The following is a 22,274-nucleotide window of genomic DNA, read 5'->3' as shown; positions in this document are numbered from 1 at the left end:
CAACTCTTCCTGCTTCTCTCCTTTCCCTCCTGATAAGGACTTTGCACAGTTCATGGCCTGGCTCCGTTTGCTCTCAACTCCGGACGTGCCCATGGAAAGGGAATATGGTGCCAAAACAAACAAATCTTCCACCCACTTGTGGTCCAGCAATCCATTAGGAAGGAAAGACAAGGCACACACCACTAAAACTATAAATACCCACCAGTATGGACAAGAGTGAAGGCTTGTGGTTAACAAAAAGAAGGATTTTGTTGCAGTCCTCAAGGCATTAGCCTTATATTTGAGACTCCTGTTTCAGAAGTTTCCAGCCCTCTCCTGTGTTTATGGACTGGCTTGGTTGGAAGTTCAGTTTGTTCCACCCCCTGTCATGGGCAAGAACACTTCCCCCTAGACCAGGTTGCTTCAAACCCCATCCAGCCTGGCCTTGGCCACTTCCAGGAATGGGGTAACCACAGCTGCTCTGGAAAACCTGTGCCAGGGGCTCCCCATCCTCAGAGAGAAGAATTCCTTCCCAATATCCCATCTAACCCTGCCCTCTGGCAGTGGGAGCCATTCCCTGTGTGCTGTCCCTCCATCCCTTGTCCCCAGTCCCTCTCCAGCTCTCCTGGAGCCCCTTCAGGCCCTGCCAGGGGCTCTGAGGTTTCCCTGGAGCCTTTTTGAGATGAGCACCCCCAGCTCTCCCAGCCTGGCTCCAGAGCAGAGGGGGCTCCACCCTCAGAGCATCTCCACGGCCTCCTCTGGACTGGCTCTAGCAGCTCCACGTCCTTTCTTTGGTGGGACCCCTGAGCTGGAGCAGCTCTGCAGGTGGGGTCTCACCTGAGTGGGGCAGATCCCCCCCTGCCCTGCTGCCCAAGCTGTGGAATCACGCAGGGCACTGGGATTTGGGGGGCTGTGCTCAGTCCCTTTCCCCCCAGGCTGTGTTTGTGCTGGGGATGGCCCTGGCCCAGGGCAGGACACTGCACTTGGCCTTGCTGAGCTCCATGAGTTCCCCACAGTCCCACCTCTCCAGGTCCCTCTGCCTGCCACCCCTTCCCACCAGCCTGCTGACCACAACAAACTGGCATCAATCCCACTTAACAAAGAATTCAAACACCCTGAATTTTTCCACTGATATGATAAAGTCATAGGAGACCTATCCACACATATTCCCTCAGTGAGGAAAATAATGAAGTACCAGCTCAGCTGTGCAGCACTACACAAAGGAATCCACATGGGAATGGAGTTGCTTATCCCTGTTCACAGAAAAAGAACTTCAGAACTTGGGCCTTATTAGATACTGGATCATCCAAGAACTGGAACCACAGTTCCTAAGACATCCTTGAATTCACTCACTCCAGCAGCAGAAGCTATAGGAAGTGTGTGCAGCTCCATGAAACTGTATTTCCCATCCTAGAATGACTTAAAAATTAGTGACACTGCAGAGAGAAGCCTAAAGGTTCCTCAAGAACCAAAGCTGTGATATAGCAACAGTTTGGTGCAGAGACATTATAAAACACCTTATGGACTCCTTGGATTAGCAATGGGAGAAACTGAAGCCAATGCCCTGCAAGAAAACCATGAAAGAAATGCCCTGAACAAGGAGTGATGATCAGAGCAAGTACTGGAGCTGGAGGAGAAAGCTGTTTATTCTACCTCTCACACTCATCTGGACTTCAGAGTTGAGTTTATCTTTTAAAATGAAGCAGAGATGGCACACAGGTACTCACAGAGATGCCCATCCTGATGACAGCATTGCTTTATCCTGCACTGCATGGCCCTGGACTGATCACAGCTGGCACATTTCTTCATACTGAACCCCAGCACTTGTTTCACAGGCAGTAACCTCACTGAGCAGAGACACAACACCTTTTCCCACCCTGTTAGCTTAAAAACCATCCTCTGAAACAAGACATGCGGGGCTGTTCCATGCAGGACTTGCCTCCAAACCATGGGAGAAGCCAGTTACTGCTGAGCCTCTCTGCCCTCTGAGAGGCACAAATCTCCCATCTAAATCCTCCCCCACCACCAAATCTTCACTGAAATACAGGCTGAGCTCTAAGAATCCTTTGCTGGAACCCTGCCTCTCCCAACCACAGATCCCCTTTAGGTGCTATCTTAAACTGTATTTCCAAGAGTAATTACTCCATTACAGCACCTGCTCCCCCTCCTATGCCAGCAACATGACCTCGAGAAAGCTGGAAAAACGAGCCCAATTCTTCTGCCTACAAGGCAGTTCTTCCACAAGGAAAGGCAGCACCTCTTGATCACATCTCTAGACAACAGCCCAGTACTTTAGGCACTTTTTCAAACATTATTTTTGTGGTTTGAAACCCAAAAATGGCTCTGTGCTCAGCCCTTTTGAATCACCACACGCGGAAGAAAATTCAGGCTATTTCTAGCTGAGTCTTCTCAGTCAGATCATGAACACAGGCAGGTGGCACAAGGGCATTCCAGATTGTTCCTGAGAAGCTGATGCCATGGCAGTGCAGGTGTGATGCACAAACACCAGGCAGCCAAGCCCTGGGAGCATGGAGAGAGCACAGCAATGCTCTGAGTTGGAGTGAACATTAAAACCATCTCAGAACTTGCAGTATTATCAGTGCTGGACTGGCTTTCCCCAGCTGACTGAACTCACCCTGCTCGGGGTGAATCTGTGCAGCCTCCTGTTCCCACAGCTCAGAGACAATGGAAAATGGAAAGACACAGCTCATCCCTTCTTGAACCTGTGACCTTCAGAGCTCATCTGGGGTCAGCCACCATCCTTGTTCACAGGAGCAGCTCCATGTCCCCACAGACGGCATCCCAGAAAAAGCAAAGCTCGATGCAATTTCACTGTGGCCAAATTAAACATCTGCATCAAAAAGGTCTTTTTAACCCATTTTCCATTGATAGGCAAGACAACAAGAATTGGAAGAATGCTGTTTTTTCACAGAAACTGCCCAGATTTGATTCTCACTCACCTGGAGAAGAAAGTTTAGGTGAGAAGGAAGCTGAGGGCCATCTGCCTCCTACTACATCAAATGTTAACAATTAGACCTCCCAGAACCTGAGGACAACATTAAAATGGAAAGCAAACTCTCAGCCATGCTGGTCTGGCCATCTTCCCTCCCAGGATGCATCTCACAAGGAGAAGCTGCACATGGGAAAGGAAACAACCCACCTAAATATAGCCAGCCCCTTGTTTGTGATGGGTCATTGCTTGACCACATCTATAAAGTGCCAGTCTGGTGTCCCCAAGGGACCTGGCTTCATTACCTGCACTCCCTGAAGTGATTTCCAGCCCTGCAAACCTCTGCTGCTGCTGCTTGAGGAAGAGAAGATGACAACAACCACGTGTTTGCCTGTAGAAATCACATCACCAGCTGGCCAGGGAGGAGGCTGGACAGTCCCTGGCTGCAGCTGATCTCTCCTCTTGCACAGCACAACCTGGGAGCGCTCACACCAAAGGACATCTGACAGGAACAGGAGATGCCACTTCCAGCAGCCAAGCTCTTCTGGTGTCCCCTGAAACACCACCAGATACAGGTGAAGATGCCCAAGTATTCTTTGGCATCTCTTACACACCTGCAAGCTGAGAAAATGAAAGGATTCATATGATTTTATAATTTTTTCCAGGGATTATTCCCTGGATTACTGTGACGGTGCATGTTAGCAGTGGGGTTTGTTTGTTCTAAGGAAAGGTCAGTGGTACTGTAGGACAATTTTCCCAACACACACACATACAAAAAGCAGCTTACACCTGATCTAGGTGGTGATCAGGTACAAAACTTAGCAGTCAAGCTTTAGTTTTCCTGGTGGTGGGTTTTTTGCCAGGAAAGCAGTCAGAGACCAAACCTCCAGCACAGCTCAAAATCAACTCTGTTTACAACAGCACAACCACAGAGTCTGGGTGTGAGTCAAAGCTCCATATGTACAGCAATCCACACACTGGTGGAATCATGGAATGGTTTGGGTGAGAAGGGCCCTTAAAGCTCATCTCATTCCAATCCCACTGGCAGGGATGCCACTCACTGTGACAGGTCCCTTCTAGATTCGATCTTAGTCTTTTAATCATCTGCAAGTGCTGGAGCTCAGAAAGAGGGGTTGAAGTGATGAGAAAAAGCACCTAACCCTTAGAATTAAAACAATTCAGTGTTTACACCTTCAGAGTCATGACCCAAAGGAAGTGAGCAGCAAGGAAACCTTCCCAGATAAAAATCAGTTTATCCCAGCAACATCTTCTATCCTGTCCACAAGCACTTACAGCAGCTGCCTTCAGGTGAACCCCCAAAATGCCCCACAGCACCCCAGGGGCCTGAAGCAGAGCAGCTCAGGCTCCTCCAGCCATTCCAGGGATGGGACAGACCATGAGCACAGCATTAGCAGCTCAGCAGCCAGGCTGAGACAGGCTCAAAGCTGAAATTAGGCAAAACCAAGGTAATTCCAGCCCAGTGGGGCCTCCAGCATTGCAGTCACAGGTCAGGGTCACACCTGCCCCTGCTGGGAGGGACAGGGCAGCTCCATGGGCAGAGAGCCCCATATGGCATGGTTACACTGGGGAAGGAGAGTGGGAGGCAAAGCCAGGCTTTAGGTGCCTCACTGGGGCTGAGGATGGGAGGACATGGCCTCAGTCTGTGCCAGGGGAGGCTCAGGCTGGACATTTCTTCTCAGGAGGAGTTGTGGAGCATCAGAATGGGCTGCTCAGGGAGGTGGTGGAGTCACTATCACTGGGGGTGTTCAAAACACAACTGATGGTAGGACTTGGTGCTCTGTTCTAGTTCAAAAGATGGGACTGCTCAAAAGCTGGACTTCATCTTAAAGGTCTTTTCCAACCTAAATGATTCTGTAATTCTGGGATGAGATAATTCTGACTGCAGAGCTGAACAGCCCCCAGGTTACCACATCAGGTGTGTACCCCAGTTAACATCCAGCTCCCCCAAAAGGCACCTTCCTGGTGCTCCATCCACCAGACACCCTCAGGGCCCTCCTTTTCACCTGCTCTGGCACTGGTTTGATCTCTCAGTGAGTCCCTCCATAACTGCAGGGCTGGCTGCCAACTGAATCCCACACTGGATTGGAATTACCCAAAAGCTCACCCAGCTCCATCCCCCTGCCATGGGCAGGGACACCTCCCACTAGCCCAGAGTGCTCCAAGCCCCATCCAACCTGGCCTTGAGATACTCTCATCTCCAAAATCTTGAAAATATCTGCAGAGCTGAACTTCTCTGCTCAATCCTTACTTCTCAGGCACAGAGCTATCACCAGTACCCCCATTACAGACCAGTACATCTCCTCTTGAAGATCATCTGTCCCATGCACACATCTGTGCCCAAACTGCACAAGAAGCAGCAAAATATCCTTGTGGAGACGGGAAATAGCACACAGCCCTGCCTTGATTTATGTAGTCTCTGCAGACCTGGACAATAAAACAACAGACCCAAAAAATCCAGGTTGCACATAATTCACCCCTAGCAAAGAATCCCTGTGCAGTTTCCCACACAAGGTGACCCTGGATGGACAGAACAAACCCCCAGAATGGGGATGGACACAAGAGCTGCTGGGAACTTCTTGCAGTGACCACCAGGACCACTCACCCCACTGGGTCACTCTCTTCCCCCAGCTGGAAAACTGAGGTAGGAGTTGGTTTCCCATGGAAATATGAAATAGGAAACAGTCTAGCAAAGCACGAGGTTGATCACAGAAGACCTACAGATAGCAGGATTACCACTAAATACAATTAATCCATATAGAGCTAATTGCCCAAGCAACACTAAGAGTTGTAAGACAGCTTGATCCCATCCCCCAGCTCCCAACACCACATTCATGGAAACACTAAAAACCACAGACAAGGCCTCACAGTGCACCACAGAAATCAGGATCCCTCACTGCTGGAATCAAACTGCAGGGCCCGCAGTGGGGTTTGAGCAAGGAAATGGAAATCACACTGGCACACAATTGTTCCGCCTCCCTGTTCGCCTTCACACATTTCTCACAGGTCAATTTTAAAGAATTAAGTCTTGTTCAGTGAAACATCTGGTGGCTGTTGCTAGAGGAAACCGACTATCTGCAACATTCGAGCAAAAATAATGAGTTACATAAAAGCCAGACTGCAGAAGCAAGGACAAGTGTTTTGCCAGTCTGTGAATCTCAGAAGCTTATATGAAACCTCATGTTTCACTTCTGGGTTAGAAAACAATGAAGTCAACTCACACACATTACAAAACCCATGAAAATCTGAGTTTTCTCTAAGTTTTTGAGGATATGATTGTGCTGTATTGGAATTAACTTTCTAGCTAGAAGCTGTCATAAAGACTTTCTGCCAACAGCATGGACAGATGAATTACAGCTTAAAAATGGAGCATTTCAGCTTTAGGCACTTTCAGACTCAGCTCAAGACAGAACAAGTTCAAGAGTTAGAGAAGAGGGTTTTGGTCTGTCACTGTCTGAGTTCTCCTGTGCCTAATGGAAGAATATTTCCCTTTAATGCTCCAGATCACCTTTTCCTCAGGGTTCTCAGTGTCTGGAGACCAACACAGACCAGCTGAGGCTGCACTGGGCTGAACAGGAGGAGAGATTCCATGGGAGAAGCTGAGAGGAGCTCTAATGTATCAACCTACACATCCACAAGACCAACCAGAAGCCTTTAAGATCTCAGAGCTTTGATGGGGCACCTCCAGCTCCTGAAGTCCCATAACTGGAAAGGCAAAATTCCCAAGAACACCTCCAGCAGGCAGCTCTAACATGCTGGAATTGCTCTTCACACGATGTACCTTTCTACAAATAGATATTGCTGGGTTTTTGAGGAGTGCTCAAGCACTTAAATAATCCAGAAGCCTGATGGATGACTAATACAACTAGAAAGCTCCATGTACAAAGAGAAATTTAGGCTTCCCCACATTGCCAGGGCTGCTCTCAGGATGCAAGCAGGGTACAGAGGAGGCACCCACGGCCCTCACAGGTGTCTCCCTGATTTTGGACATCAGCTTGATGCTGCAGCTGCTGTTGCTCTTGCTCATTTGTGCCATCCAGGAAAAAAAAAATTTGCACCTAAGGCCAAATTCCTCAAGCTGGACGTGGCTGACTGAGCACACTGAGGTCACTAAGGCAGGGCCAAGAGCCAGCTCCTCACTCACGTGTCTTTAAATATTAAATTAAAATATACAGAAAGATTAAAGGAGGCGGGAACAGGAAACAAGCTTCCCCCAAGTGAAAAAGCATGCTAGGAACACAAACCTTGGGAAATAGGTGTATCTGAGGAAAAAACCTTGCCAAGATCCTAGACATCTTACAGAAAACCAAGCCAGTGACTTCAGCTCCAAAATAAACCCTCCACAATATCACAACAGCAAATCTTTAGGCTGCAGGGGCTTCTCTTTGAGAAAAAAATAAATGTGAAAGAAGGCCCAGGCAGATGACACAGCCTCTGCTGGGCTCACAGGAGATATTAAAGCACTGCACCAGCCTGAAGTGCTCAAACTAAACACTTTTCAACAATTAATGACACTCCTACTACTGTCACCAAAAATAGACAAATTGGTTTTAGGGAATGAAGCTGCAAAAAAAAATTGAGATACAATATCAAGCAAAATTGGAAGCAGATTTCTGCTCCAGGCTGGAAGCTGCTGAGAGGATGAAACTGTGGCACATCCACCGTGTCCCCCCTGCCCCCAGCTGAAATTACCAAAAGGCAAGAGCTCATCAAACTTTCTACAGAGAAAATTCTAAATGGAAATTACAATTTTAAAAGAATATGTTTTGTTGAATCACTTTGAAAAAAATAGAAACAAATTCCCAAAGGATGCTGCACAATTATGGCCCTAAACAAAACATCCCAGTGACTTAATCAGGATCACTTAGTCTGCACAGGAAAAAATTGTTTATCACTACATAAAGTCCAGAAAGGGAACTCTGGTGCCAGTTTCAGCCTTCATGTACACCCCAAAAATCTTTTGTGCCAAGCAGGGACTTGCACTCCCTGAAGGTCACCACCCTCACCAAACCAGAACGCTCACTGGTTTATTTTCATGAAATAGAGGGATCTACCCCCACTGCAACCAGTCCAACACTCCCACCTACAAATACTACTCCATTTGATTTCTGGAGAGGAAAATTTTCCCAACAACTTCAGTTTTGAATTTTCTGCTCATTCCATAGGTGAGCTGTTATAGATTAGATAACCTGGCCATTATTTTGTTTGTCACACAAACAAACTTATACACACAACACAACAACTCTGCTCTGAGTTCACCACAGGAGACTCTGGACTCTCCCTGCCTTTAATCCTGCCCAATTTCCTTGTTAGTCACTGACAAGCAACACTGCAGCACCTACTTCTCAGCTCCACACGTGTCTTTCTAAAAATAATGCCAGGGAAAGGAAATCAGGGATGTAAGTTCCCAGATAAGTTACCTCAGATGAAAAATGCTGACAAAACTGAGAGGAAAAAAAGAACAAAATGGAAATAAGGAATAAGAATTGAACAACTTACATTTGGGTCTCTAAGCATCCTTCCATAGGTTTGGTAGGTATTTTATTGATACTCCAGATAAGATACTGGATTTTTAGTGCCTTGCCTTATACAGAGAATCAGTGAATCACAGAATGGTTTGGGTTGGGTGGGACCTTAAAGATCAGCTTGTTCCACCCCCTGCCATGGGCAGGGACACCTTCCACCAGCCCAGGGTGCTCTCCAAGCCCTGTCCTGGCCTTGGACACTGCCAGGGATGGGGCAGCCACAGCTGCTCTGGGGAACCTGTGCCAGGGTCTCCCACCCTCACAGGGAACAATCTCTTTCTTGTATTTAACCTAAATTTCCCCTATTTTAGTTTGAAGTCATTCTCCCTTGTCTTGTTCTGGATGAACAGTCCTTCTCCAGCTTCCCTGTAGCCCCTTCAGATCCTGGAAGGCTCTCTGAGGTGTCCATGCAACCTTCCCTTCTCCAGGCTGAACAACCTCAGTTCTCCCTGCTTCCACAAGGGAGGTGCCTCCTATCAAATACAGGTGAGTTTGGGTTTTTTAGGAATGACTATTTGAGCTCCAAGCTAGGACATCCCAGAACATCAAAGGCATGTGACACTCACCAGCTGATGTGTAATTCACTTCTTAGGCTTGTTATCCAAAATCACAGGGCAGGGAGTGCTGGGGCACGGGAGCAGCAGGGCAGCCAGGCACTCATATCTGTACCAAACCTGGGAAGGAATAAAAACACACTTTAGGAAGTCTCCATGCAACAGTTGACACCAGTGACTTCCAATCTTATTGTATTCTGCTTAAAAACAAAAAAGGCATTGTTTGGTTTCAGCTGGATATGGCAGCATTCAAGTATGGGGATGAAACAGAGCCAAACCCCACTGCTCATAGGAAAATCATTCTCTTTACCCTATGTCAGGACAAACTCAAAGCTTTCCATGCAATAAATAATGTGAATGTCAGTGAGTTCTTTAAAAACACATCTTTCTGTCTCTTCAGTAATCGGAGGGTTGGTTTTTGGTGAACTGTGCTTCCCCACCTTGGCAAACAGGTTCCCAAACCTGAACTGCCCTGACGCAGAGTGCCTGGGCTGGCTCCATCTCCTGCCCTGCTCCAGGCACTTTGGTCAGCAGGAAGCACAAGGGGTTTTTGCTTGTTTGTGACTTTCTTCCTTAAAAACCACCCTCCAAACAGTGATTTCTGAGGGGGAGTGCACTGTAAGACACACGTGGAAGTTAAACTGAAATGAAACTATTTCTGGGTAACTCTGCCCAGAGCAGCCAGAGACAGCCTGTTCTGTTCTGCACTCAGAACTTGGGCATGTAATGCTCTTTGGAAGAAAACACATGGAGAGTGCTAACAAAAATGAAAATTTCAAAAAGCAACTTTGAGTTCCGACTGTCACCTAAAGAAGATCCTTCTGAAACACCACAGGAGAGTCCCTTACACAGCTCTCCATTGAGTATTTCAAGCTAAGTTAGCACTCTATCCTTATTTTTCCAACTGTTATAGCAAGGTAACAGTAAAGGTCCACATTAATAACTTAAAACAGAGGGTATTTTTACTTTCTCCAACATGAAATGCAAGACAGACTGAAGTCACCGTGGCTGTGCTGCTGAGTGACACCGCTTTGACTGAAGCACGTGGGAATTTGGTGTCCACCTCTGACCTGTCCTTTCAGGAGCGTGTGGTCAGTGCAGCCCAAGTCACACCCCTGCTTTTCTGATGTTGTTCATGGTTTCTGTCCTCCAGAAGCCTGGAGGATTGCTCAGTGGGGTTGTAGCAGACTTTGAAAGTCCTCACGAGCTCCCAACAGCTGTCATTAATTAATCCTCCTCTGCAATTATCCAGCACCAGCTTCAGAATGAAGCCAAGCACCATTGTGAGGAACACATACCTCTACTCCAGTGTACAAGCAGTGACACTCACTCCTCACAAATGAAAAGGTATTAGGGAGCTGAATGGAGCCCTCAATATAAAATTTACTGTGAAGCATTCAAGGCCACCTTTTGTTCTTCTTTATTTGACCAGGTCAGAGGCTGCAGCAAGGAAGAACCAGCCAAACTTGTACCAAACCAACCAAGACCTCAAAGCAAGGGAAAACACAAGCACCTATTCACAGGAAAACAGAGGTTGCAGCTTTATTTAGTCACTTGTCATCCACTCCTGGGCAAAAAAGCATCCCATTAACATGACAGTCCACATACTTAAATGCTGAACACCCTTTCAGCTCTGTTGTCTTGCCACTTGGAACATGCCCTACTTAAACTTAGAAAACCAAAAGCTGTGCATAAAAATTCCAGATGGGTTCATTCCTCAGTTTCCTTACACCAATCCCAATGTTTGGTGATGACTCCAAACAAGGAAGCAGAACAGACGACTCTATTTATAATGCACTCCATGGTACAATGATTCACTTGAGGAATAAAGGTAAATAAATCATCTCATGCCATCCTAAGGTTCAGGTCTGAACCAGGGGTTAGGCATTATTCATGTTCTGCTCAAAGAACAAGACGACCAGCACGTTACAGAGGATCAAAGTGTAACGTGGGAAAATCCCCGCGCCAGTCTGACCCTGCCACTTCCTACTGCCAAGGCCAAGTGGCAAAACCCATCCCAAGCTCATCCAAGACCTTTTTTTAACAGACCTTTTGACCTGAAGCACAGCAAACATGACTCCCACGTTCACACAGATGTGACTCCAGCATCTTGAGAGAACCCCAGGTTCAAAATGCAGAGCTTGGTCTCCATCCTTTCCCTGGCCACACACCCAGAAATCCTGCCCGTGTTAAACATGGCCAGGAACCTCATTTAGCTGCAAGCATGGCATGGAGCAGAAGGGCACCTCTGGCAATGGTTAGCAAGTGAGAATATGTGGACAGCCCTGTTAGAGCACCAGTTTATCATGGGAACAAGCTCCAGCCTCTCCCTTTCCATCCAGCCTTGATGTGCAAAGCCTGACATTGAAGAGAACCCAGGGACCACATCCCTGGGTGAAGGGAAGAATAAGGCAGAATGAAGAATGACAACAAAAGAGGAAACCTGAAACTATGACTGGCAAGTGGGACCTTTTCTAGCTCTTGACAAATAATTAACCCTTTTTGCACTTAATTAGCATCTTCAGACACTGAGCCCATTTCCTGTGGCACGTCCTAGCATGGACAGCTCCAGAGAGGCCTCAGGCCCAGAGACACACACCTGGAGCTGAACAGGCCTTGATGTTTTACAGCCATGCAGGATCCTTCCATGGGGATGCCTTGCTTTGTACCAGGCACTTCAGCAATAAGTCACTGATTTTCCAGAGTGCCAAAGGCAGGAGGACATGAAGCAGTCAGGGGTGTGGGGCTGGGCAGGGGTCCCACACACCTGTATTCAGGAGAAGACCCCCTGTATCAGCCAAGAGAACCACAGCAAAGTGGTCTGTTCCCAGCACAGGGCCAAAAGCAGCATGCTGCTCACTTGAGGAAGAAGTTCTTTACTTCTCCCAGGTGAGGCACTGGAACAGACAGACTGTGGACTCTCCATCCCTGGAAGTATCCAAGGCCAGGTGGGACAGGGCTCTGGCCTAGTGGAAGGTGTCCCTGCCCATGGTAGGGGTCAGAATGAGATGAGCTTCGAGGGGCCACTCAATCTAAACCATTACCTGAACATCACAGAATCACTGGCTGGAGAATCCACAAAGACCCCAAAAACTCTTTGAGCTGTCAGTGTGAGAGAACAGGGCTCCACCAGAAGCTTTAAGCCTTGCTGGTCATTTTCCACATTACCTTTCAAAGCAAGGAGCAGATGAGAAGTTTGTTTCAGCTCCAGATAAAAACTAACATCCTTGAGGGCATGGTGTGAAAAGCCAGCATTTGCTACCTACAGCCAGGTCTTTCCTCTCCTCCAGGGAAATCCTTGGCAGCCTGAGCCAGGAGGACATGACTCCTGCCACAGCAGAGAAGTTACTACAAATCCACTTCTCCATAGTTCTCCATGGAAGCTGGTACACAGTTTTTGGATCTTTCATACTTCAGCTCATTATTATGTTATTACCAGTAAGCAGCACAAAACTCAGGCTAGCACTTTGAAAAAGCTTCTCATCTTTAGGCTGGAGGTGTTTGTACTCTTCCCAAATTAAAGCACAAGAACAATATTCAAATTCCAACCTAATGGACACTGCCCTGCTCCAAAGTGTTCACACCACTGAGCACAGCAGAAAAGGAACAACTGTTCCCACCAGTCTCAGATGATGGAACACAAGCTCAGGAGCCAACATGATGCTCCAGCCCTTATGCTGAGCTCAGACCATGAGAACCTGGCTCAGCAGTGCCCAGGATGTGCAATTCTCCAGAAACAAGTGACTTATGTGAAAAGCAACCCAGCAGTCCTGGATCAGCGGGGGCTCACATGAGCAGACTCTCAATCAAAGCATTCCACACTGATATGGAAAAATACAAGGTGTCTGCAGACCATGTCTGGTGTGTGTTAAAGCCTCTCCAGGACACCTCAACTCTGCCAGACAGCTTCAGCATAAACCTTAAATACATGAAGCTGTGTCAGGGGAGGGTTAGGTTGGATATTAGCAGAAGGTTCTTCCCCAGGGGGTGGTCAGGCACTGAACAGGCTCCTCAGGGCATGGCCACAGCTCAGGGACCTTTTGGACAGCACTCTCAAAAAGGGGGTGGGAATCAGTCCAGCTGATAGGGTGGGATTGCTGGGGTGGCTGGGCAGCACCAGGAGCTGGATTGATGATCCCATTCAGACCTCGTGTCACATGCTCCAAGAGGCAAAGAGGTGAACCAAAGAACAGGGCACAGCTAGCTTGGAAGAGCACCCACACAGACATGTTTGGGAAGGGAAGGAAGAGAGTAAGAATACTATGCATTCTCTCACTTCCAGTGGTTTGTATTTCTGGGCCTCCCCAAGTCAGTGTGGGCACCTGAGTGTTCTGGGTGTGATTGTTAGGGTTGTCCTGTGCAAGGTAATGGACTTTTGCTGGTCCTGGTGTGTCCCTTCCAACTCAGGCCATTCTGCAGTGCTACAGAGAACTCTCAGTGCAGCCTCTTGGTGAGTGTGTCCAGCTCTTCTCCAGACTCTGTACACAAAGTTTTCGCAGCCACAGCAGTCCCTGGCTACCTGAACAACATCTGAGGAGGTGTCCTCAGCCCCATTTAACCCTCTCTGGACCTCATGGCAGCAGGAGGGGACTGTCCTGCCACATGCACCCTGATGGCTCTGTGACCTGACCCTCGAGTGGCAGACAGGTCTAAACAACAAATCTTGGCAGGAGGGAAAGAGACATGAACTTTGGCTGCACACACTCAATAAACAGCATTTGCTGTGAATAAATCAGTGACATCATCTGCTGGTTATCAGCAGATATCAAAACCAGCAGAGCAGCAGTGAAGCAGAAAGGACCTCAATGACACATTAAGGCTGTCTGCCCTCAAAACATGAAATGTAGCAGGGTCAAAAGGGGAAAAGTCATACATTGTTGAGTAGATTTTGCTGCCTTTTTGTCAAAACCAAACACATTCCATGCCCGAGGAAGAGCTGGACAGAAAGATGAATGCTGTCATGACTGCACTTGAAGCAAAGCTCCTGCTGGGACTCAGTAATTTGCAAATTCCTCCCCGAATACACCCCAAAGCTGATATCTGCATTCATTCTGCTCAGCTGAAGCAAGAGAGTCAGCCTTTATAACACACTGTACTTGGGCACTGCTCAGAACAGCCTTTATCAGCTCACACCAAGGTAAAAAAATAAAATCATACAAACCTGTGGCTCACAAAACCCATTTGACATCTCTCTCCCAATTCCCTTAACTCATGAGCAGCCTGCATACCTACAACACAGCAAGGAAATGCTGCAAACAGGTCAAGATCTCAATTCTGTATTTACAAAAGGAAAACTGCAAATGTTTTTGGAGTTACCTAATGCCATCCTGTCACAATGTTTACAGGGGTTTTTGGATGAGGGAAGAGACGGAGATTTGACTCCATGTTTCAGAAGGCTTGATTTATATTTTATGATATATATAACATTAAAACTATACTAAAATAATAGAAGAAAAATGTTTCATCAGAAGGCTGGCTAAGCTAAGAATAGAATAGAAAGAATGATAACAAAGGCAGCTGTCTCAGACTCTTGTCCAAGCTACCTGGGCTGTGATTGGCCATTAATTATAAACATCTAAGATGGGCTAATCAAAGATCCACCTGTTGCATTCCACAGCAGCAGATAATCAATGTTTACATTGTGTTCCTGAGGCTTCTCAACTTCTCAGGAGGAAAAATCCTAAAGAAAGGATTTTCCATAAAAGATGTCTGCAACACCATCCCAGCACATGAAGGTTTGATATTCCCAGTAAGCTGACTGTCGCTAACACATAACAGGGGCCCACACTTCAATAACAGCAAAATATTGAAGGCTTCCAAACTGATGCTAACCATCTTTGTGATCAAAGGGAACAGAACAGTGCCTCAAATAATACAAGAATAAAAAAATCAGAGAAAACATGAAGGCAACTTCAGGTAGAGTCTACTTGCAACACAGGAATATCATGGAATTAGATTCTTTAAATCTTTTAACTCATCAGGAACAGAGGCCTGCTTATTCTAAATCAAATTTCACGGGATGTTTTCCCTGCCTATAGCTGAGGTACCCCAGTATGGAGCTGCTCTGTGTGCTTCCAGCAGATCATTCCATGGGATGTGGTTTGGTGACACCTCAGCCTGGGAGCTCAGAGATGTGACAGCTCAGCTGAGCACTCTCATGAACAGAACTCTAATTTATCCTTCCAATGTGAGCCTCTGCTCCCAAACCCTGACCTGCCTGGTACAGCTTCCAGAGCCTGAAACTCCAACAGGGAAAGCCCACCCAAGGAGTATTTTACTTTTCACTTTGAGATGATTTAACCTTTCCCCCTGCAGCAGCTGCAGATACTGTGCAAGGAACAGTGGTCTGGAGGAAGGAGAGAGTGTGGCTCAGGGAAACACAAGCACATATCTTAATATGAAACATCTGCTTTTTACTCCTTTTTTATGGCAAAGAAATGGAGTTTTTCCCTTTTGGCTTCCCCTGCAGCAAGAACAAAGGGCACCCCACAACAGCACCCAGTAAGGGTCTGGGTGCCCTGAGTTCACAGAGAAGGGTCAAAACTGAGCATCCACCTTGACTAAACATTGAGTTATGAAAAATACTTAAAAGTGAGAATTTGAACTCCCACTATCTTGTGGAAAAAGGCTTTGAGGAAGACTCTGCTCACAATCTGCCCCAAGTGCCTCTGCACAGCACTCACTCACCTTACACCCCTCTGAAGCACACAGCATGCAGCTCACACACTCTCTATTACCATTATCACACTGCACTTTGCTCATATTTTGTATTATTATTATTATTTTCTTCTTTTCCAAGGATCCCTTTATGGGTTTCATGAATCACACAGGTAATATCCTGTCATCTGCACAAGAAATGTCACCACTCCCAGAGCCTCTGAGAAGAGGGACAGACCCCTCCTAAGTTTAAAGTCACACTAAATGGCATTTGCTGCCAGCCATGGCCAAGTTCACACTCCAGGTCTCAATCTCAACCCAGACCATTGTGCAGTAATACTTTAAAAAAATAAGAATAATAATAAAAAAACCCTTGAAAATAATCCCCTCTAGTGTAAGGAATTTTCTTGCAAGATCCTTTTGATTCACATCTGAAGAAGAGCTGCTTCAGTTCTTCACATCCTTTTGAAGAGAGGATAACAGAGCTGCTGGAGCACTCGCTGCTCCCAACCTGCACAGCAATGATGATTTGCTCCACATTTCCCCCTTACTACATGGGATTACTCAATCATTAACAGACTCTTGATTTAGTGCTCTTTCAGCTCATAGCCCTCTCCAGACCTAAGCACAAGCCAGTAACACAAATGCAGATATTTAAGATCCTGTTTCCTCACTGGAGAGATCCAGAGAGCTCATCACACACTCAGTGACACCATGGCTCTCTAAAGAGAGGGAACAACACTAAATTATCTGAGTAGTCTCCATTCCTCAGGGCCTCTGCTGCTGCTCCTCAAGTTTTTAGGAGACCTAAAGATATTTTGCTGGTTCTGGTTCTCCTCCTCCATGTGTGAAGCCCACAACAATCCAGAGTGCCCCAAAAGCTGGGGAGATGCCTGCAGCCTAGAACTGACCCCAGGATGAAACAGCAGCTCTGAAGGAAAACCCACAGGTGCTCTCTGGACCATGGAGCAACCAAGGAGCTGCAGGAACCCCCAGTGGCTTCTCCCCTCATCACAGCCACTGCTGAGCAAGTCTAACTCATCACAGCAACAGGGGAAAGCCAACCCAACAATACCTGGAGAGCTCTGTGCCAGGTTAGAAACTCAGGGCAGTTCAGGAACAGGTTTGACAAGCAGTATATGGGAAAGGCAGGACAAAATCTCCACTTTTGGGCACAGCAGGTACCTCTGTGGAGGTAACAAAAAAAGACTTCAAGCTGTGAACATTCCACAATAGGATATTTCAATCCCAGGGAAAGTATTGAAACACTGAGTGTCACATTTAGGTATGAAACCACATTAATGGCTCCTCATCCATGCTTAAAGTTATTAATTTAATAGGTCAGTGTCTGATTAAAACTAGATTTTTAGCAGGCACAGAAGCTAAAAAGCAACCCACAGTTGGTCAGCCACGACATGAACACAAGGGAAACAGCCCCAGGGACATATTGGGATCACCCCTATATACATACATATATATATATATATATATATATATATATATATATATATATATACACACACATGCATACATACACTGCATGTAATTTGTATGACACAGAGTAGGACATTAACTTGTGCTTGTGCTGCTTCACTCTTGGCTGTCCCTGCCCCATTCTGGGCTACCAGCTGATTGCCAGCCCAGCTCCTGCTGGATCCCACACTGGCAAAGCTGAAGAGAGGCATTATGATCACCTCCTCCCACTTTCTGCATAGAAAGGTGGAATTTCAGTAATTTTTCCCTTTTAAAGGGACCGAGAACTTTATGTTCAACTCCTTTCTTCATCCCTAATTTCTAATTTTATTTCCCTCCTTTCCATTTCTATCTATCCTCCCTGGAATGCTTTTACTCACAAGCCTCAGTACATTGTAGAGCAAATCTTCTTTGAAGAGCACAGCACGGGAGGCCTGTAGATATGGACAGTATCCTGGAAACAGCTGGAGATTTCCCCTCCTCTGAGAATCCCTGAGGCATCCTCCAGAGCTCTTCAGAAACACCACCTCCTCATGCTGCCCCAGGATTCTGGAAAGGCAGGAGGCTCATAAAGGTGGAATTAATAGGAGGAGAGCATCAGTGTCAATTGGCAATTGAGGATGATCCAGGGAGCAGCAAACTTCTGCAGTCTGCTCCAGGATCTGCCATTCCTGGATTACAGATGTTGGCATGGACACAACTGCCCAGCCCTACCAGCATTCATTTTATGGACATGCTGATCCTGGGTTTGTCCAGCTTCCTAAACCAACAGCTTCTACACAGCCACAGAGCAACATTCAGAAATTTGCTGCCAGCTTTTTAATGTAATCCTCCCAATCCCAAGAGTCTCAGGCATTTCAGACTGCCCAGGACAGGCAGCTTCTCATTCATCTTCAACTCCACTTTCTCTCTCTCTCCACATGTTTTCCAACCCTGGTAAAGATGCAATGAAATGCACAACACAATAGGAGTAGTCACACACTCACCCACTGCAATTTACTCAGTGCATTACTCAGCGACCCTAATCCTTAATCAGATTAATATTTCAGCCTTCCAAGAAATAAAACAATGTGTGCTATCTGTAGCAAGCAAGAAACCAGTGCTCCAACAACAACTGAGTCAATGCCAGAGAGATGAATCCCAATGGCTCCAGGCCATGCCCATGCCAACCATAAAGGTTTTTGCCCACTCCCCTGCAAATGAGTTTCTTTCAGAAGGCAAAAAACCCCACACCACTCACTGTGCTCCTGAACAGCATGGCAGACACTCCAAAATCCTGTCTGACATCCCAGCAACTTTTCCCATTCAGCTGGCAGCGTGCTGCCAACTTCAGGAGAGCCTGGCATTTTTGAGCATGGCAGAAGAGCTCCAGAAGTGCTCTGAGTACACATTGAGGGCATCTTCTTCATCATGCTTGTAGGTTGAATTATATATTTAATTAGAAGCAGCTTCAAGGAGAAGCTGCTAAAGTTGAACATGGAGGATAAGTCTCACTTCACACGAGGAGGCAAACCCACACAAGGGAGCACGTGCCAAACTGGCCACCTCTGTGCACCAGCTCGCACACACTGCTAAATTCTCCCAGAAGTTGAAAAGCTATTTTGCACAGATAAGCTTCATGTTACCTTGAAGGCAAACTTTACATCTCCCACAATTCAGAAATTGCATCTGCATGAAGCTGCTTTGGTTCAACTTCCGTTTTCAAGCCCCAATCTTCAGCATAGCTGTCAATTAGAAATGTCTGTTAGCAACTAATCTGCTCCACCCACCACACCATGTCTGCCTCCTTTGAAGCCTTAATACCCACTGGAGAGGATGGCTTTGTACCAGAAGATCATTCATGAGCCTTTTGCACTGCATTCAGGTCCCAAGGGAATTCCTGCCAACAGCCACGCTGGAAGCGCTGGCCAATGACAAACACAAAAAGCTGTTTGGCACCCTCGAGCCTCAAAGCTGTGTCCACCACACAAAAACAGTGTTTATGTGTTGAGGGAGATACAAGTAGAAAGTCCTTGCAGCACAAGGTCGTACCAAGCTCGCTGGAAGACTAAATTTAGCCAACCTGTGCCTCAGGCAAGTCTGTTAGTTATGGGAAGCTCGGATACTGGTGTGGAGCACTGTTCCTAGGGTAAATCCCATGGAAGACTTGGCTCCATTTAATTGCAAATGGTCTTGAAGCTATAAATGGGGAGCCTGATCCCAACCCATCAAAGAGGAGCTGTCTCTGAGTACCCCACAAACTCAGCAATGGGACACTGCCATCCTGTTAGGGCTGGTTGGCTTGAAACTACTACATTCAGAGTGAGCAGGAGGAGCTCAAGGAGGTTTAACAGATGGCGTTTCAGCACAAATATATTTCAGAACACCTCCTTAGCAAGCACATTTCCTCCTCTACCTCACCTCACACTACACTTCTAACAGCTACACCAGAGCAGATAGACAAGAACTCAGGGATTATTCCCAGCTTCTGTAAATGTTAGCAGAGGCTGACTGAACAGTTTGTGAAGACAAGCCGCAGTTTACCCAAAAGTGTATCAGCCAACAGTTTTGTCAAACATTTAATAATTTTCCAAGCCAAACAGACAGGGGTGACTCAGTTTCTTCAACTGTATCAGGTCTTAGGGTCAGCATCAGCCACGAGCCCGCGGAAGGACCAGAGCAGTCAGCTGAGCTTTGATGTCCAGCATCACTGCAAGAATCTATCTGTAGGAAAATACAATTTAAACAATCTGGTTTCAAGACACCACTGAGGAATTTCTGAACTATCTGCCTCAGCTCTACAGGTCTTTAAAGATGCTCAAGAACTTATTTTCATGCCAGAAATTCAAACAGAAGCATTAACTCGAGCATGCAAAGCCAGGATCACTAAGATGACTACACCAAGTCCAACCAGGCACAAGGTTTCTCGCATTACATGTTGAGTGTGACTTCCAAAAGGCATCTGGAAGTCAGGCTCCATCCCCTGATGCCTCTGCAAACAGATGGTGACATAGAAGGCTACCTGAACATCCAACAGCCACCCTGCACATCACTGTTCTCAATAAATTTGTCCTTGCAGAGGCCCCAGCCAGGAGGATGCCATCACCCCTAGGTCCCCCAGCCAAAACCTGTAGCTGTCACCACAGCAGCCAAGTTCCACCAAACCCCCATCTTCAATCACACTGTCTCTATAAAGTTAGAGCATCAGGAAAAACAGAACAAGTGGCTCCAAAACATCCCACTCCCAGTCCCAGATCATGACAGGAAAAGCCATTCTGGCATGCCCAGTAATTCCTAACACTTAGAAGGGATAAATCCACCAAGTGCCAGCACTGTGCCCAGCAAATCTACACAAAACCAGAGAGCTGTGAATTGTGTTGGAGTCTAATACCAGGCTTGGATTTTAATCACAGAATGCCAGGGATCTGAGCAGAGATATCCCCCCAGAGATGCAGAGCACAGCCCAGGGATGATTTACCTCACTGGCAGTGCATCTATCACAAATCAAACTGAAGCCTCAGCGCTGCCAACACTGCACAGAGCTGCTCCAGAATGGGAAACTGGTCAAAGCCTTTCCAAAGAGAGGACAGCTGGGAAGCAGGATCACATGCCAAAGTGGCTCCAGGCCTGATGTCAGCTGCAGGATGATCATCTGGAGAACCCGAGGGCTTCCAAAGCATCCAACCCAGCACTGAAGGCTAGCCAGCCGAGGGTGGCTAGAAAAATGAGAGAGCAACCAGGGAGTGAAAATTATTCAGGGTGGGGAAGAATCATAAAATCCCAGACTGATTTGGGTTGGAATGGACATTGAAGACCACCTTGTTCCTCCTCCTGCCATGGGCAGGGACACCTTCCACTAGACAAGGCTGCTCCAAGCCCCACCCAACACGGCCTTGGACACTTTCAGGAACCTCACCACCTGGAGGAATGACACACAGCAGGTATTTTGGAAGTGTTTATTGCCATCTAAAGCACGTGCTGTCCCAGTCCCTTCCCCCAGCACAAACCAGGGTGCTGTGACCTGCCAAAAAGCGACACCAAGGATGAGTCTGCATCATGAAACTCCTGAAGGCGAGACCTTTGAAGTCCAACCCGGACTTGAAAAGAGACAACTACAAAGCCTGTGGCCTCTGCTTCATTAAAATAAGATGTTAAAGGTTCTTAAGTTTCATTTGCTCATTGAAACTTGTTCTTGTAAGATCTAGGAAATAAAAATAAACTGCAGAAACTAAACTGGCCTCGTGCATTACAAAGGAAGACAGTTAGAAGGTAACTAAGGACAGCCAGGATGGGATTGCTGCACAATGAAGGAGCTTGTTCCAGCCTTGGGAAGAGTCAAACTCTTCCCTGACACTTGCCAGAACTGCCACCTTCCATGCATGATATTAAAGCTGTATTTCAGAGAACTGCCTCTTATTTGTTGTAATAGATCCAAACAAACAGCAGTCAGATCTGGAAGGAATTTTGAGTGATGAGGAATGAAAGCTTGGAGATCCAGCAAGTCTGAGAGACTTCAAACTTCTATTCTTCCAAACTGCTACTCTTCCAAAACCCACCTAAAGAATTTTAGACATGAGAAGTAACATTAATGGCTGGGCTCAATGATCTTAAAGGTGATGCCAACCTGAACAAATCAATGAGTCAATCTATGAACCCCTCCTTGCTGAGCACAAGACTGATGCAGACAGATTTCCTGTGTTAATTTTCCCTGTTGTGAGCCCTCCATTAATGTGCAGGATGACAGCTGAAATTATCTGACTCTATCCTCTGACTTGTAACTCAGAAATGAATGTGCAAAACAAAGGAACACTGAGTCTGGCTTATTTCTACAAACAAGATATTACCTGTGCCAGGGCCTCATCATCCTCACAGAGAATTTATTCCCAATATCAAATCTAACCCTGGCCTCTGGCAGTGGGAAACCATTCTGCCTTGTCCTGGCACTCCAGGCTCTTGTCCCAACTCCCTCTTCAGTTCTCTTGGAGCCTCTTTAGGCTCTGAGCTCTCCCTGGAGCCTTCTCGGGTCCAGGTGAGCTCCCCCAGCTCTGCCAGCCTGGCTCCAGAGCAGAGGGGCTCCAGCCCTTGGAGCCCTGGACTCCTCTGGATTTTCTCCAGCACCTCCATGTCCTGTTGATGCTG

General features: G+C 46.9%; 1 protein-coding gene across 2 annotated transcripts in view; it reads right to left on the bottom strand.

The window, feature by feature from the left end:
- CSNK1G1 (casein kinase 1 gamma 1) overlaps positions 1-22,274 on the bottom strand; it is a 99,453-nt gene that overhangs the window by 70,525 nt on the left and 6,654 nt on the right. Inside the window, exons 2-3 of one of the 2 annotated variants that reach the window (XM_058811027.1) lie at positions 18,782-18,880; positions 9,039-9,146 (exon numbers count right to left, since the gene is read on the bottom strand). The gene's annotated coding sequence lies outside the window, so the exon portion shown is untranslated. The remainder of the gene's footprint in view (positions 1-9,038; positions 9,147-18,781; positions 18,881-22,274) is intronic. The other variant, XM_058811026.1, reaches the window with a different exon arrangement.

The sequence above is a fragment of the Ammospiza caudacuta genome, chromosome 10 (genome assembly GCF_027887145.1).
Source record: "Ammospiza caudacuta isolate bAmmCau1 chromosome 10, bAmmCau1.pri, whole genome shotgun sequence".
Classification (NCBI taxonomy): Eukaryota; Metazoa; Chordata; class Aves; order Passeriformes; family Passerellidae; genus Ammospiza; species Ammospiza caudacuta.
The sequence above is the reverse complement of the archived record's forward strand: the minus strand, read 5'-3'. Positions and strand labels throughout refer to the sequence as shown.